The sequence below is a fragment of the Magnolia sinica genome, chromosome 14, assembly GCF_029962835.1.
Source record: "Magnolia sinica isolate HGM2019 chromosome 14, MsV1, whole genome shotgun sequence".
NCBI lineage: Eukaryota > Viridiplantae > Streptophyta > Magnoliopsida > Magnoliales > Magnoliaceae > Magnolia > Magnolia sinica.
The window spans coordinates 80797388-80810060 of NC_080586.1; the positions used below are offsets into that span (position 1 = coordinate 80797388).

At 40.9% G+C, this 12673-nt stretch overlaps 1 pseudogene; it reads left to right on the forward strand.

The window, feature by feature from the left end:
* LOC131224706 (delta(14)-sterol reductase-like) overlaps positions 1-8345 on the forward strand; it is a 48282-nt pseudogene extending 39937 nt beyond the window's left edge.
* Positions 8346-12673: the final 4328 nt, after the last annotated feature.

Sequence of the window (12673 nt, forward strand, 5' to 3'; positions counted from 1 at the left end):
ATTTCAAGTTTGACATGCATGCAAGTTTTGGTGTTGCTTGTATTGGTTTTAAATGTTGTATATGCTGTGTCAGCTTTTAAGAGTTTTTTTTTTTTTTCTTTTGCATCTCTCTTTATTAATGGATCTTTACTTCCTTGAATGCACGCCTTTAATGAAGCTTACTTTCACATGTTCAAAAGAAAATGAGAAAAAGAATACAAAAATAAAACCTGAACATTTTGTTGTGGCACTCTCTTGCTCATGAAGAATAAACATTCACAACATCTGGTAAGATGTGTATATATCTTTCCGGCCTATAGACACATATGCTCAGTAGTTGGTAGATGAAGCTTTGTTTTTAGAAAGGAAAAGAACAACTACAAGGGAACAATCCCAAAGTCCGAGGAGGGTCTAAAGAGCCCTTCCCTATCGGATTTCATATTGCCTTCCACAAGTGAATGAGAAAAAATAGCTGGAAAAGCTCCATGTTTCTCAGATCTCTTTGGTTCAATCTGCAAGTCTCCAAGGAAAGCCCGCGGATGCCCTCAATGAGATGACCTGGAAATGGTCAGTGATATCTGACCCCTAGCTACAGGGCTCTGATCTTGAATTAATTTGAATCAGCAACACCAATTTCTGCTCGTAACGCTGTTCAAACAGTCAACAATGTCCATCTTATCTCTAATAATATCCTGCACTGGCATGGATGGGAATACCAATTGATCTACCATTGAAGCTCAAAGTTCTCCAAACTTTGTTCCACCACCCTCTCTAGCGCCTTTTTTTAGATTATTGGTCTTGAATCCTACAGCTTCCCGAAGATCAAGGTCCAATACATTATTCTCCATCTCAACCAACCATCTGATTCTTCCAGCTTATTGCAGAAAGATCTGCTTTCTCTTAATGAATACTACAATAAATTTGGAATGCAAAGATTCTAGAGAATCTGATCTCAAGGGAGCCTGAAACTGAACCTCCAAGCTTTCGGGGAGTATCATGATAGAACTTGACATTGAGTCAGCCATGCCAAGCAAGCTAAGGGTACTCATCGACACCGAATAAGCAAAAGGCATGCACAATCACAGACTGTTGTGTCCCTTGGTCACAGAATGGAACAGTTCATATTAATTATCCGTCTACTTTGCAAACAATCACGTGTCAAGCCGAGTGTAGATAGATTTTGACTGGGAATTCTCCCAGTGTCTTAAATCCAGATCCTACCATCCCAACTTTCTCTAGGAATGGAACATCCTCAAGAACTTGTACGAGGCTCTGATAAGATAAACAATTTCCTCATCTCTCAGATTTCTTCTCAGATATGACATGATGAGAGATGATATAACATCATACTGCTGATGTGGAAGTCTGCTTTTGGCCTGCTGTTCTTTTTCATAATTCATCAAAAAAGGAAAAAAAGAAGGGTTTTGACCTGCAGTTCTTGCCCCCTAACAAAATTTCATAATTCATGAGAAAAAAAAGAGAGAGAGGATTGTCCTGTCCTATGGAAAGATCAAAGGCATGATTCTTCAGATTAAGCTATATGAAAAAACTCAACCGGCTTACCTTTTGACACACATGCATGCCAACGCACGCATGCACCCACACACACACAGAGACAATGCCAACTCATCCAAATAGTTAAATAGAATGAAGTAAGAATAAAATATATTTTCACTTTAAGCATAGAATGTAGCAACACAGGTTAATACACCAACACAAGATATTTGGGAGAGATAAGAACAGGACTCATGCAGCCTTCTGTGAAATCCAAGCTGCTCATCAGATCCTTGGCCCAAGAATCAGTTGGTTCGCATCTAGATGCGAACCATTCACATACACTGAATGTGGACCCATTGGACTATTCTTGTGACAACTCCTTTCTTTTGCACATGTGGGGCACATGTACCTTGTATATGGACTTGCTGGTTGATTCTTTTGACTATCCATATCTTTCATACATGTGATCAATGTTGTCAAATTGCATATGGGATCATGGACGATCGCATATGCCTATGCGCATATGTGACCGCATATATTTTTTCTCAAATTTTTTTTTTTAATTTAAAAAATAAAAATAAAAAATAAGGAAAAGTTTTTTAAAAAAAATTGATAAAAAAAATAAGAAACTAAGGGGAACTTTCCTAAGTTAATAGATAACTAATTTTACATATTTAAAATACATTTGAGAGAAATCAAATCAATTAAACAATGAACTAAACATAAAGTCATCAATATTCAACAATATAGTTAACAATTAAGAAGTAGCAGTAGAGAATGATTTGATGATAATAGTGTGAAGAAAAGCGGAGAATATTGAGAGAGAAGGAGGAGAGTTTGGGAGAGATGTTGTGTTAGGCTTGCTTGCCCTAACACATAATGTTTTATTATAATAAAGCATATATTATACCGCAGGAGAAGAGGGAAGTGTGCACATGCACTTGCACTAAAAGGGACTAAAAGGGCCACTAACCACATACACAATACACTACTAAAAGGGACTAAAAGGGCCACTAACCACATACACAATACACTAGCATTCTCTATACTCCCCCTCAAGTTGGAGCATAGATGTTGATCATGCCCAACTTGGCACGAACACGATGAAGAGCATCTGGACTCAAGGACTTTGTAAGAACATTAGCAAGTTGATCCCTGGATCGAACAAAAGGAGTGACGATTTCCTTAGAAGCTACTTTCTCCCGAATAAAGTGATAGTCGACCTCAATATGCTTGGTTCACTCGTGAAAAACCGTGTTACGAGCAATATAGATGACCGCTTTGTTGTCACGGTTAAGAGGAACAGGATCCAAAGAAGGATAGCCAAGTTCTTCAAGAAGGTTGCGAAGCCACATGAGTTCACACGTTGCATGAGCCATAGCACGATATTCTGCTCCAGCTGAGGATCGGGCAACAACTGGCTGCTTTTTGGTCTTCCATGTTTTAAGATTGCCACCTAGGAAGGTACAAAAGCTGGATGTAGAGCGGCGATCAAAAGTAATACCTGCACAATCAACATCGGAATAGCCAGAAAGATGAAGATGACCATGTAACTGAAAGCGGAGGCCAAGACCCGGGGTTGATTTTAGATACCAAAGTATGTGGTAAACAGTCGTGAGATAGGAAGTACGGGGAGCTTGCATGAATTGGCTAACAACGCCCACTGCAAATGAGAGATCTGGACGAGTAATAGTCAGGTAAATAAGTCGGCCTACAAGTCGTCGATACATCCCGAGATCAGTAAAGAGAGCACCATCATCTGGTCGAAGCTTCTGTGAAGTATCCATGGGAGTGGTAGCAGGCTTGCACCCTAACATGCCGGTCTCCATGAGAAGATCGAGCGCATATTTTCGTTGTGACAAGACCAATCTGGATGATAAGCGACCAACTTCAATTCCGAAGAAGTAGCGAAGAGGACCAAGATCCTTGATCTCAAACTTGGTCTTCAAAAAATCTTTGACCTCCCTCATTCCAGCAAAATTACTACCGGACAGAACAATATCATCCACATAGACAATGAGAACCATGATGCCTGTTGATCAACGACATACAAAGAGAGAATGATCGTCATGACTACGAACAAAGCCGAACTCCAAGAGAGCCTGACTAAATTTTTCGAACCATGCACGTAGGGATTGTTTGAATCCATAAAGAGCCTTCTTCAACCGGCATACAAGTGTAGGGTTGTGAGAAGCAACAAAGCTAGGAGGTTGATGCATGTAAACTTCCTCTGCAAGGTCCCCGTGGAGAAATGCATTCTTAACATCAAGCTGAAACAAGGGCCATGATAAATTAACGCTCAAGGAGATCACAACATGAATTGAATTAAGCTTAGCCACTGGAGAGAATGTCTCGAAGTAATCCGCACCATGAGTCTGTGTGTAACCCTTAGCAACAAGACGAGCTTTATAACGATCAATGCAGTCGTCTGAAAAAAACTTGATCGTATAAACCCATCGACAGCCAATAGGTTTATGGCCTAAAGGAAGTGGCATAAGGTCTCAAGCATGATTCTTCTCAAGAGCAGACATTTCTTCTATGATCGCCTTCGTCCAGTCAGGACTTTGAAGAGCATGTGAGAGAGAGATCGAGGAATAGTCTGTAATGAAAGGGAAGCTGCAAATGACTGAAAAGATGGTGAAAGATGATTATATGAAACGAAATTACTAATGGGGTGTTGAGTACAAGATTGTGACCTTTTGCGCAAGGCAATGGGAAGATCTAAACTCGAGGTAAGAGAGTCACCTGAGCCAACATCCAAAGTGAGTGGAAGGGTGGATGGCTGAGCGTGTGAAGATTTATCTTGACAATGATACACCCGCAGAAGCTTAGGCTCACCCAAATCACCAACAGAATGTTGAATGGATGGGAGAGGAGTTTTCCCATAATCACTAGTGGAAAGAGGATAAGAGTCATACTCCCCCTGACTCGCAAGAGGATCACAGAGGGATTGGCCTAGAGCTAAGAAAAAAGAAATATCCTCAAAGAAGGTTACATCGGCAGAGACATTTTTTTCGAGTCAATGGGTCAAAACATTTATACCCTTTCTGACTCCGAGTATACCCTAGAAAGACACATTTAATTGTCCTGGGGTTAAGTTTATCATTACTTACATCCAAAATTTGAACAAAGCATGTACAACCAAAACTTTAGGTGGTAAAGGAAATGGATTATTATGAGGATACAATATAGTAAATGAAGATTTGTAAGACAGGATACGTGAAGGTATACGATTAATAAGAAAAGTAGCAGTTTGAAGAGCATCACCCCAAAAATATTTAGGTAGATGCATACCAAGCAGAAGGGTGCAAGCAACTTTAAGAAGATAACGATTCTTTCGTTATGCAATATCATTTTGTTGAGGTGTGCGAGCACACGACGTTCTAGACAAAATACCACGTTCCTGCAAGAAAGACAGAAAGACCATAGACGTATTCCCCCCCCCCCCCCCAAAATTATCAGAATGGAGGGTTTTAATGGAACATTAAAATTGAGTACACACTTCATGATAAAAGACTTTAAATGCTTCAAACACTTCACTTTAGATTTCAAAAGATAAATCTAAGTCATATGTGAATAATCATCAATAAAGGTAACAAAATATCTAAATTCAAAAGTGGAGGTAACCGGAGCTGGTCCCCAGACATTCCGAGTGAACCAGAAGAAAAGGTTGAGATTTCCTCTCATAAGAGCTAGGAGGAAACGTAGCACGATGATGTTTAGACTATTCATAAATATCACAGCATAACGGTTTAGTGACAGATAAGGAGGAAAACAAAATTCTCAATCTAGCTATGGATGGGTGGCCTAAGCGGCAATGTCACTGATTCATGGACTCTCGATCCAGAGAAAGGGTACTAGAAGCGGCAACGGGTGTATTATCGAGAAGATAAACGCCTCCTCGCTCATGCCCCCCACCATTCACTCTCTTCGTCTATAGGTCCTGAAACAAACAATAAGAAGGGAAGAAGGTAATGGAACAATTTAGTGATTTATTAAGAGAGCTAACAGACAATAAGTTTAATGGAAAACCAGGTACATGCAAGACTGAGGACAAAGACAAGGAAAAAGAAAGAGGTATGGAACCAATCCCAGAAATGAGAGTTTAGGTTCCATCTGCGACTGTGACATACTCAGTGTGAGGAGAAGGAGAATAAGAGATAAACCTCAAACAAATATCAATCATCCAAAATACCATGAAACTCAGTAAAAAAAAAGGCCCAACTGAGTGAAAAACGGCCCAGCCGCACGTCCGTTTGAGGTTAAAAACCTCTCAAACATTGATCTTAAGTAAAAAATCCTCCATGGGTAGCTTGGGAGGAAGATTTCGGTTCATCTTGAGCCAAGAAACAAAAAAAAAAAGCTTACCGATTTGAGGTAAATAGAAAAAAAACGGAAGATGAGCCCGATTTTTGAATTTTTCTATTTCGCCCAAAATACCATGAAAGGAGGTCCAAAAAAGTCTTAAAAAAATCATGACAAATCTTCTAAAATCAAGATCTATCAAACCCCTAAACTTTTAGCTCAAACGGAGTCTATATGTCCTTACAACGCTGACGTCAGTCGTACGGCTGCTGACGTCAGCAAGGTGACATGTCACCTCTCAATTTGTTGGATGCGGAATGTTTAGATCTATGCTCTAATACCAAGTAGAGAATGATTTAATGATAACAATGTGAAGAAAAGAGGAGAATATTGAGAGAGAAGGAGGAGAGTTTGGGAGAGATGTTGTGTTAGGCTTGCTTGCCCTAACACATAATGTTTTATTATAATAAAGCATATAGTACACCGCAGGAGAAGAAGGAAGTGTGCACATGCACTTACACTAAAAAGGGACTAAAAGGGCCACTAACCACATACACAATACATTAGCATTCTCTATAGTAGCAACAAAATCAACAAGCTATTTATTTATTATCGCAGAAAATCAACAAACTCTCTTCCTTAAAACTTGAAAGTGCTTGAATCTTGACCTTCCAACTTCCAAGAGAGAGAGGGAATGTAGGAGAGAGATGGAGAGATTAAGACTATTGGGAAGTAGGAAATGTGAGAGAGAGAGAGAGAGAGAGTTTTGGGGTGAGAATATTGTAAATGGAGGAGGTTTGGAAGCCTTTTTATAGGCATTTTTTTTTTTTTTTGAAAAAATAAAAATAAAAAATTTAATGTGCCATGGCCAATATGCGATTGCATACATGACATATGCGATCGCATATTTTCACATATGTGCCATGATCGCTTACATATGGATATATGCATATGTGATCGCACATGACAACACTGTGATGAGTGCACCGACCTGACTTTTTGGGCTGGGCATCTTCAAGGTTGGCACACGTATGCACATCTTTCAATGTAAGCTACGAATCCCTTTGGTGAGAGACTCAAGTTATGACTATTCATCACTCATGATTTCTTTGGTGAGAGACTCAGGTTATGACTTTCATCACTCATGATTCCTTCGGTGAGAGACTCAGGTTATGACTTTTCATCACTCATGATTCGTTGTAAAATTCGTTCACTTTATTGCAGGGGAGTTGCTAGGCACTGCGATTACCTTGGGGACTTTGTTGCTGGCACTAACATTGAGCTTACCTTGTGGAGCCAGGTAATTTCTCAAACTGGTTTCTATTGGCTCTATGAGGAATATAGGCTAATGAGCCTCAGAAACTGAGGCACTCAACATCACTCAAGTTTTCCCCGTGGTTCATGGGTCAAGACCATTGATCTGATGGGCCTCACCATGGATGGGGGATTCCCTGAAAAGATCCCAGATTATAAGATTCTATTGCTTCAATCTTACGGAAACATTACTTTCCACAAATAAAGGCCAAAGACCATGGCGGTAGTGATGCAACTCGGGCAGGTTGCATTGGGTTGAAGTTCAACCTGAGCCAACCCAGCCTCAAGAGGTCCAACCCACAACCCAACCCAAATGGAACTCCAATCCAAACTCAACCCAAATTCCTCCATGCTCAACTCAACTTGACCCAAATCATCCCAACCCGACCCAGATACATGTGATTATTCTCCACATGACCTAACCTGATCTGAGTTTGCTCAACCTGGACAACCCGAGGACCTTGACAACCTGACCCAACCCGAACTGATCTCGGGTTAATCATGTTCAGGTTGACCTGAACCCAAGTTGCAGCCATACATGGCAGGCCTCACTTGTCGAAAACAAAAACTGATGAGCCCCACTCACCCGAACTGAAGACCCAAGCATGCTTGGCTTGCCTATAGGGTCCTTGCTCATGCCCCTGTGGTAGACTCACAAGAGTTTCAACAGGAGGTCATGGGTTCGAGTACCCATTGTGGTGAAATCTCACTGTGGTGTGAGTGCGTGTGTAAAATAAAAATAAAAATACTTGCCATACCCCTATCATATAGAACAACGTAGAAGGGCAATCATTACTCAACATCTTTACCCTTCTTGTAGTTCTATAGTTCCATACTTTTACCCATTGTATCTTCTTATTCTGCTGATATGGAGAGAGAGAAGAGATGAAGCTCGGTGTGCACAGGTGTACAAAGAAGACTGGAAAGAATACTGCAAGCTTGTTCCATGGAGGATATTGCCTTACATCTACTAGAAATGAACAGTGGGCGTCTGCCTGTTATAAAACCGCTCGTCATTTTCAAAAGGGATGTCTACATGAATCATACAGATAAGATGTAAGCAACACAGACTTCCTTCCAAGAGAGGTTTTGTAGCTGTAGGAAGAAACATGCAGTTCTTGTTTTATTCTAGCATGTACCTTTGATCGCCAATGGGATTTATATTCATCTCTTTTTGGATAATTTCATGAAGCATTCAGTTATCTTTTATGCATTATTCTTAAGCTAATTATCTTTCTATACTTGTCTAATCTTGGGTCCATCTTATCTTTATGCATGTTTAGGATCAGTCAGCGAGATTAACGGCTTGCTTTCTATATCTCCTGAATTGGGATTATAGAGGATGTTTGGTATTTCATTCTGTTGGGCACTTGCAGCAATGTGGCAACGGAAACCTCATTTGGATCTCCGTTTTCCACCTATTTCTGCCTCAAAACTGTATTGCTATTTGTTTCAGTCGATGAAGCAGTTTGGCGATCCCAACGGCCTGAAGGGCATCTAACACACTTCGGGTATTATAAATGGTGACTGATGCATAACTCACTAGATTGCTGAATTTTTTTTATTCAAATGAATCAGTGATGCGACAGAAAGGAAGTGGGCCCATTTCAAAATTGTTGCAATTCGGTGTCCTTTTATCCATTCAATCTATAAATATGGCCCATCTCTGAACGATGACCTTCCGAAATCAGGTGATGGATGTGATAGGTGTCAAACCGCAATCGATACGCCTTTTTCATAATGACTCATCCACAAGGCGGCCCACTATTTAGTACTTCCGTGTCCATTGCCATGTCAACCAGTCAAAGCTTTGTAGATTTGGCGCCATTAGCAGATTGCTACCCTCTGCATGACATCTAAACCTCATCATCTTGTTAGTCATTAGGCCTTGTAATTGAGGTATTGGGTATGTTGTGGCCTAAGAGCTTGTTTGGATGCGATGATCGAAGATGCATTTCCATCAACATTGTTGAAAAATGGATTCAATTTTTTCTTGGTTTTTATGTTGCTTAGAAGTTGTTTGATAAAATAAATACCTGGAAAACCATTGCTTCTATTTCACATACAGAGGAATTTTGAAGGTACAGTCTAGGTGTTTGTAGAAATGCCTCAATGGCGAACTCGGCTCGAGCTTGGCCCGAGCTGCTAACCGAACCGAGCTGAGCTGGCCAGTCAGGCTCGAGGACTGAGCCGAGCCGAGCCGAGTTCGAGCCGAGGTCAACCAGTGGCCGAGCCGAGTCGAGCTGAGGCCAACTCGACTCAGTTCGACTCGATGTACACCCATAGTTGCACCAAATATCTTGAAATATCATCATATTTCATGATTAAGCAGTCTAATTTGTGCAAAATATCAGTATATTTGGTGCAACCAAATGCAGCCAAAATTGCAATATTTCATGGAGTGAATTTTAATGTAAAAGTTATTTAAAATTTTAAATAATTCATTGTATACTCAGAAATGATCGCATGAGGATTGGTGCACATGAGAGTTATGGGCTTCACCATGATTCGTTGCTGACATCTGAGCCAACCATAGGTCCAGGGCTCAAAACAGGCTGACTCTTGATTTCATGGGCCACACCAAGGGAAACGGTTAGAGAGGAGGTCGTCTACTCTTGATTCTGTTAGGAGGCCTGCTGTGTTGTGTACGTGAAATATGGACCTCAGCCTCTTAATTTGCACAGGATGAGGGGCATAAAATAAAAAAATAAAATAAAAAAAATAAAATGAAAAAAAAGTGCCACTTCCAGGCAGGCCTTGATGAAATCAAGAGTGAGCATTCCCTCTAACCCTTGGGATAGCCCATCTCAATCGCAAATCCGCCTGAGTTTTGGACCCTGGCTCTGACATGATATGGCATATCTGATGGTCAGTGGATGTCAGCAGCAGTCACGGTGGGGCTCACCCCATTTGGCCTATGTGGTGCGCATGAGTCTCTCTTGCATTATAATCCGCAAGGGGAGGAGAACTCTATGTACACATCTATTTAAATTTTAAAATAATTTATTAATTAAAATAATATTTTAATTTCAAGATAACCTCAAATCCGTCAAACTAAGAAATTGCTGAGGCGCTTGTCATTGATGCTTTAAAGACTACCAGTGACTTTTTCTCTTTGTCGAACCCTTCTTCAAATGTCAAATCTCATTTTCGTCTATCTGTCGATGTCATTGTCTCTTGGTCAACTCCATGATCCATGTTCAAATCATCTGAGCCCTCAGCAGCCACCCATCACTCTTGGGTTGTTGGGACATGGGTCAAACCGGCCTTTTCAGTCCAGGACGAAGCCTTGTAATGTTAATTTCGCCACCGGCAGTTAGCATACACGCAAGAGTCTTGTTTTAGGAGCCGATGTCATGAGATCGTACAATTTCAGCCCTTAACACAGATGTGGCCCATGTGGTGTGCAACCAATGTGAATTTAAATGGAGATTTTCTAACTCAACACAACCCTCTAATTCAAGCCGGGGGATTGATGTGCCTGGCTGTGTGCAGAGGCCCGTTCCAAAAATCAGGCCAGTCCATTAATCAGGAAAACCAGCATGTGTTAAATAATCTGGACCATTGGCAACTTCTTTCCAAATCACCCGTTGTTTTTTGTAACCGGCCCGATTTGGGCTGCACCATCAACGCTCTTGAGCCCACTTGATATTCGGCTTGCGCGTCCCACACATACCTGTAACCTCATGCACAATACTGTGTGGGCTTTTTCAAGCTCTACATTACACAAGCTCATGTGAGCCCATTAACACCTACAACCCCTAATTGGTTTCTTGCTTATCCAAATAGCTTAAAAGGTTGGAATGATTCTAATTTCAATGTCATGCTCATCTCATCATCAATAGAAAGAAGAGATGAGGCTGGAGTAGGTGGCCCTTTGATAATTTGGCTCCTGGCTTCTTTTTGGGCATGCATGAAAAATAGGAGTTAATGGGCAAAGAGAAGATAACATGCTAGTATTTTTTGTGGGCCGCTTGTTGGTTTGGTAGCCTCACATGCACCTTTAAATTTGCATCTGATCTGTGAGGAAAGAGGATCCCACCGTTAAGATGACCATTTGGGAAAATCAAGTAGGTTCACTCATTAGGTGGGCCACATATCTGCATTGAATGTGGATGATTGGAAACTTTTTCTAAACTGTCCCTTGTTTTCGTATAGAATTGCTCACGGCCAGAATATTTTTCTATAGTTTGATCATCTTCAGTGCAGGGCCCACCTTTTAATCGGTCAGATAGCTCACACATTTTCCTGGCTGGCACGTGTGCTGCTTGTAAATGTGGGCACCTGAACAGGTGCGCGTGGTGCTAGCTAACCTTGTACGCTGGTTTACTATAACTTTCACAAGCTTTTCAATGACAATGTTAGTGGTCCCCTTTTAGTTCAAGTCATGTAACCTTGGTTGCATTAAAGAGGCACATTTGGGCCTGAGCCTCAGGACAGGAACAATTTGCTGAGGCATAGGATCCAGTACACGTCGGTTATGTTATTGGGTGATCTGCACCTTTGATCTCATGTGCCCCTCGTATTGGAAGATCCTAGCCATTGATCTGTGGCCTGGACTGTGCAGAAAGGTATATCAAATATTTGGCTGGGAGATGTGTAGTATTGATTATTGGAACAACGGTTTGGAGCACAGATCAATGGGCCCCACATGTATGAAACCCTGGGTGTACGCGCAGGACAAGATGAGGTCGTGTAAATGAGTGGTCGTTGTCCCATCTTTTCTCGATGCATTTAACATATATATATATATATATATATATATATATATATATAATTTAATGAAAGGGGACCTATCTCATTAGTACAAGTTTAAGAATCTTTCTTTCGTTGGAAGATCCTAGCCGTCCATTATGGTCGCGCAAGGTAGAGAAAAAACCCCATTTGATTAGTTTACATGGGAGGTGCCTATCTACAGTTCATTGTTTCGACGGTTTGGATTTTGACACATGTATTGTTAACAACATTATCTCCCACAATTAAGCTAGTTCAAACTCAACACAATTAACATCAGAACATCCTTACAATCTAAGGGCCTTTTCTATTCTTTCATTTCGGCAACTTAAGATTGAACTTGAAACCAATGCAGACGACAACTTCAAAGTTTTTTTTTTTTTAGCTTGGTTTACAAAGATTGTCACCAGAAAGGCCTTGTCCATGTCATCAGCATTCATCAGAGAGAAACTCTATGCCTGTATGTCCCCAAACAAGAACTCATAACAAATATCACATAAAATTAAGAAACTGAATAGAGGGAGAGAGAGAGAGAGAGTGGGACAAACATCAATGTGCCTGAGGTAGGCTGGCCGATTTATTTGAGGGGCTATAAATTCAAGCTCAGTCTCACTCACCTCAATGACTGAGCTTGGCAGTGGATCAGGCTGGCCCATGTGATTTCATGCATGCCCATTGTTAGGCAAGCAGGTCAGGTTTGGGCGTAAACATCAGGAACAGCTAATAAGTTGATCGTTATCCCAGGTTTACATCATATTCAATTCAATTGAGGTTGGTCTAGAGGCTAGGCCAAGGCCCATTGATCTAAAAATAGGTCAGTCAAACCTGAATTATAAAGGGCCGG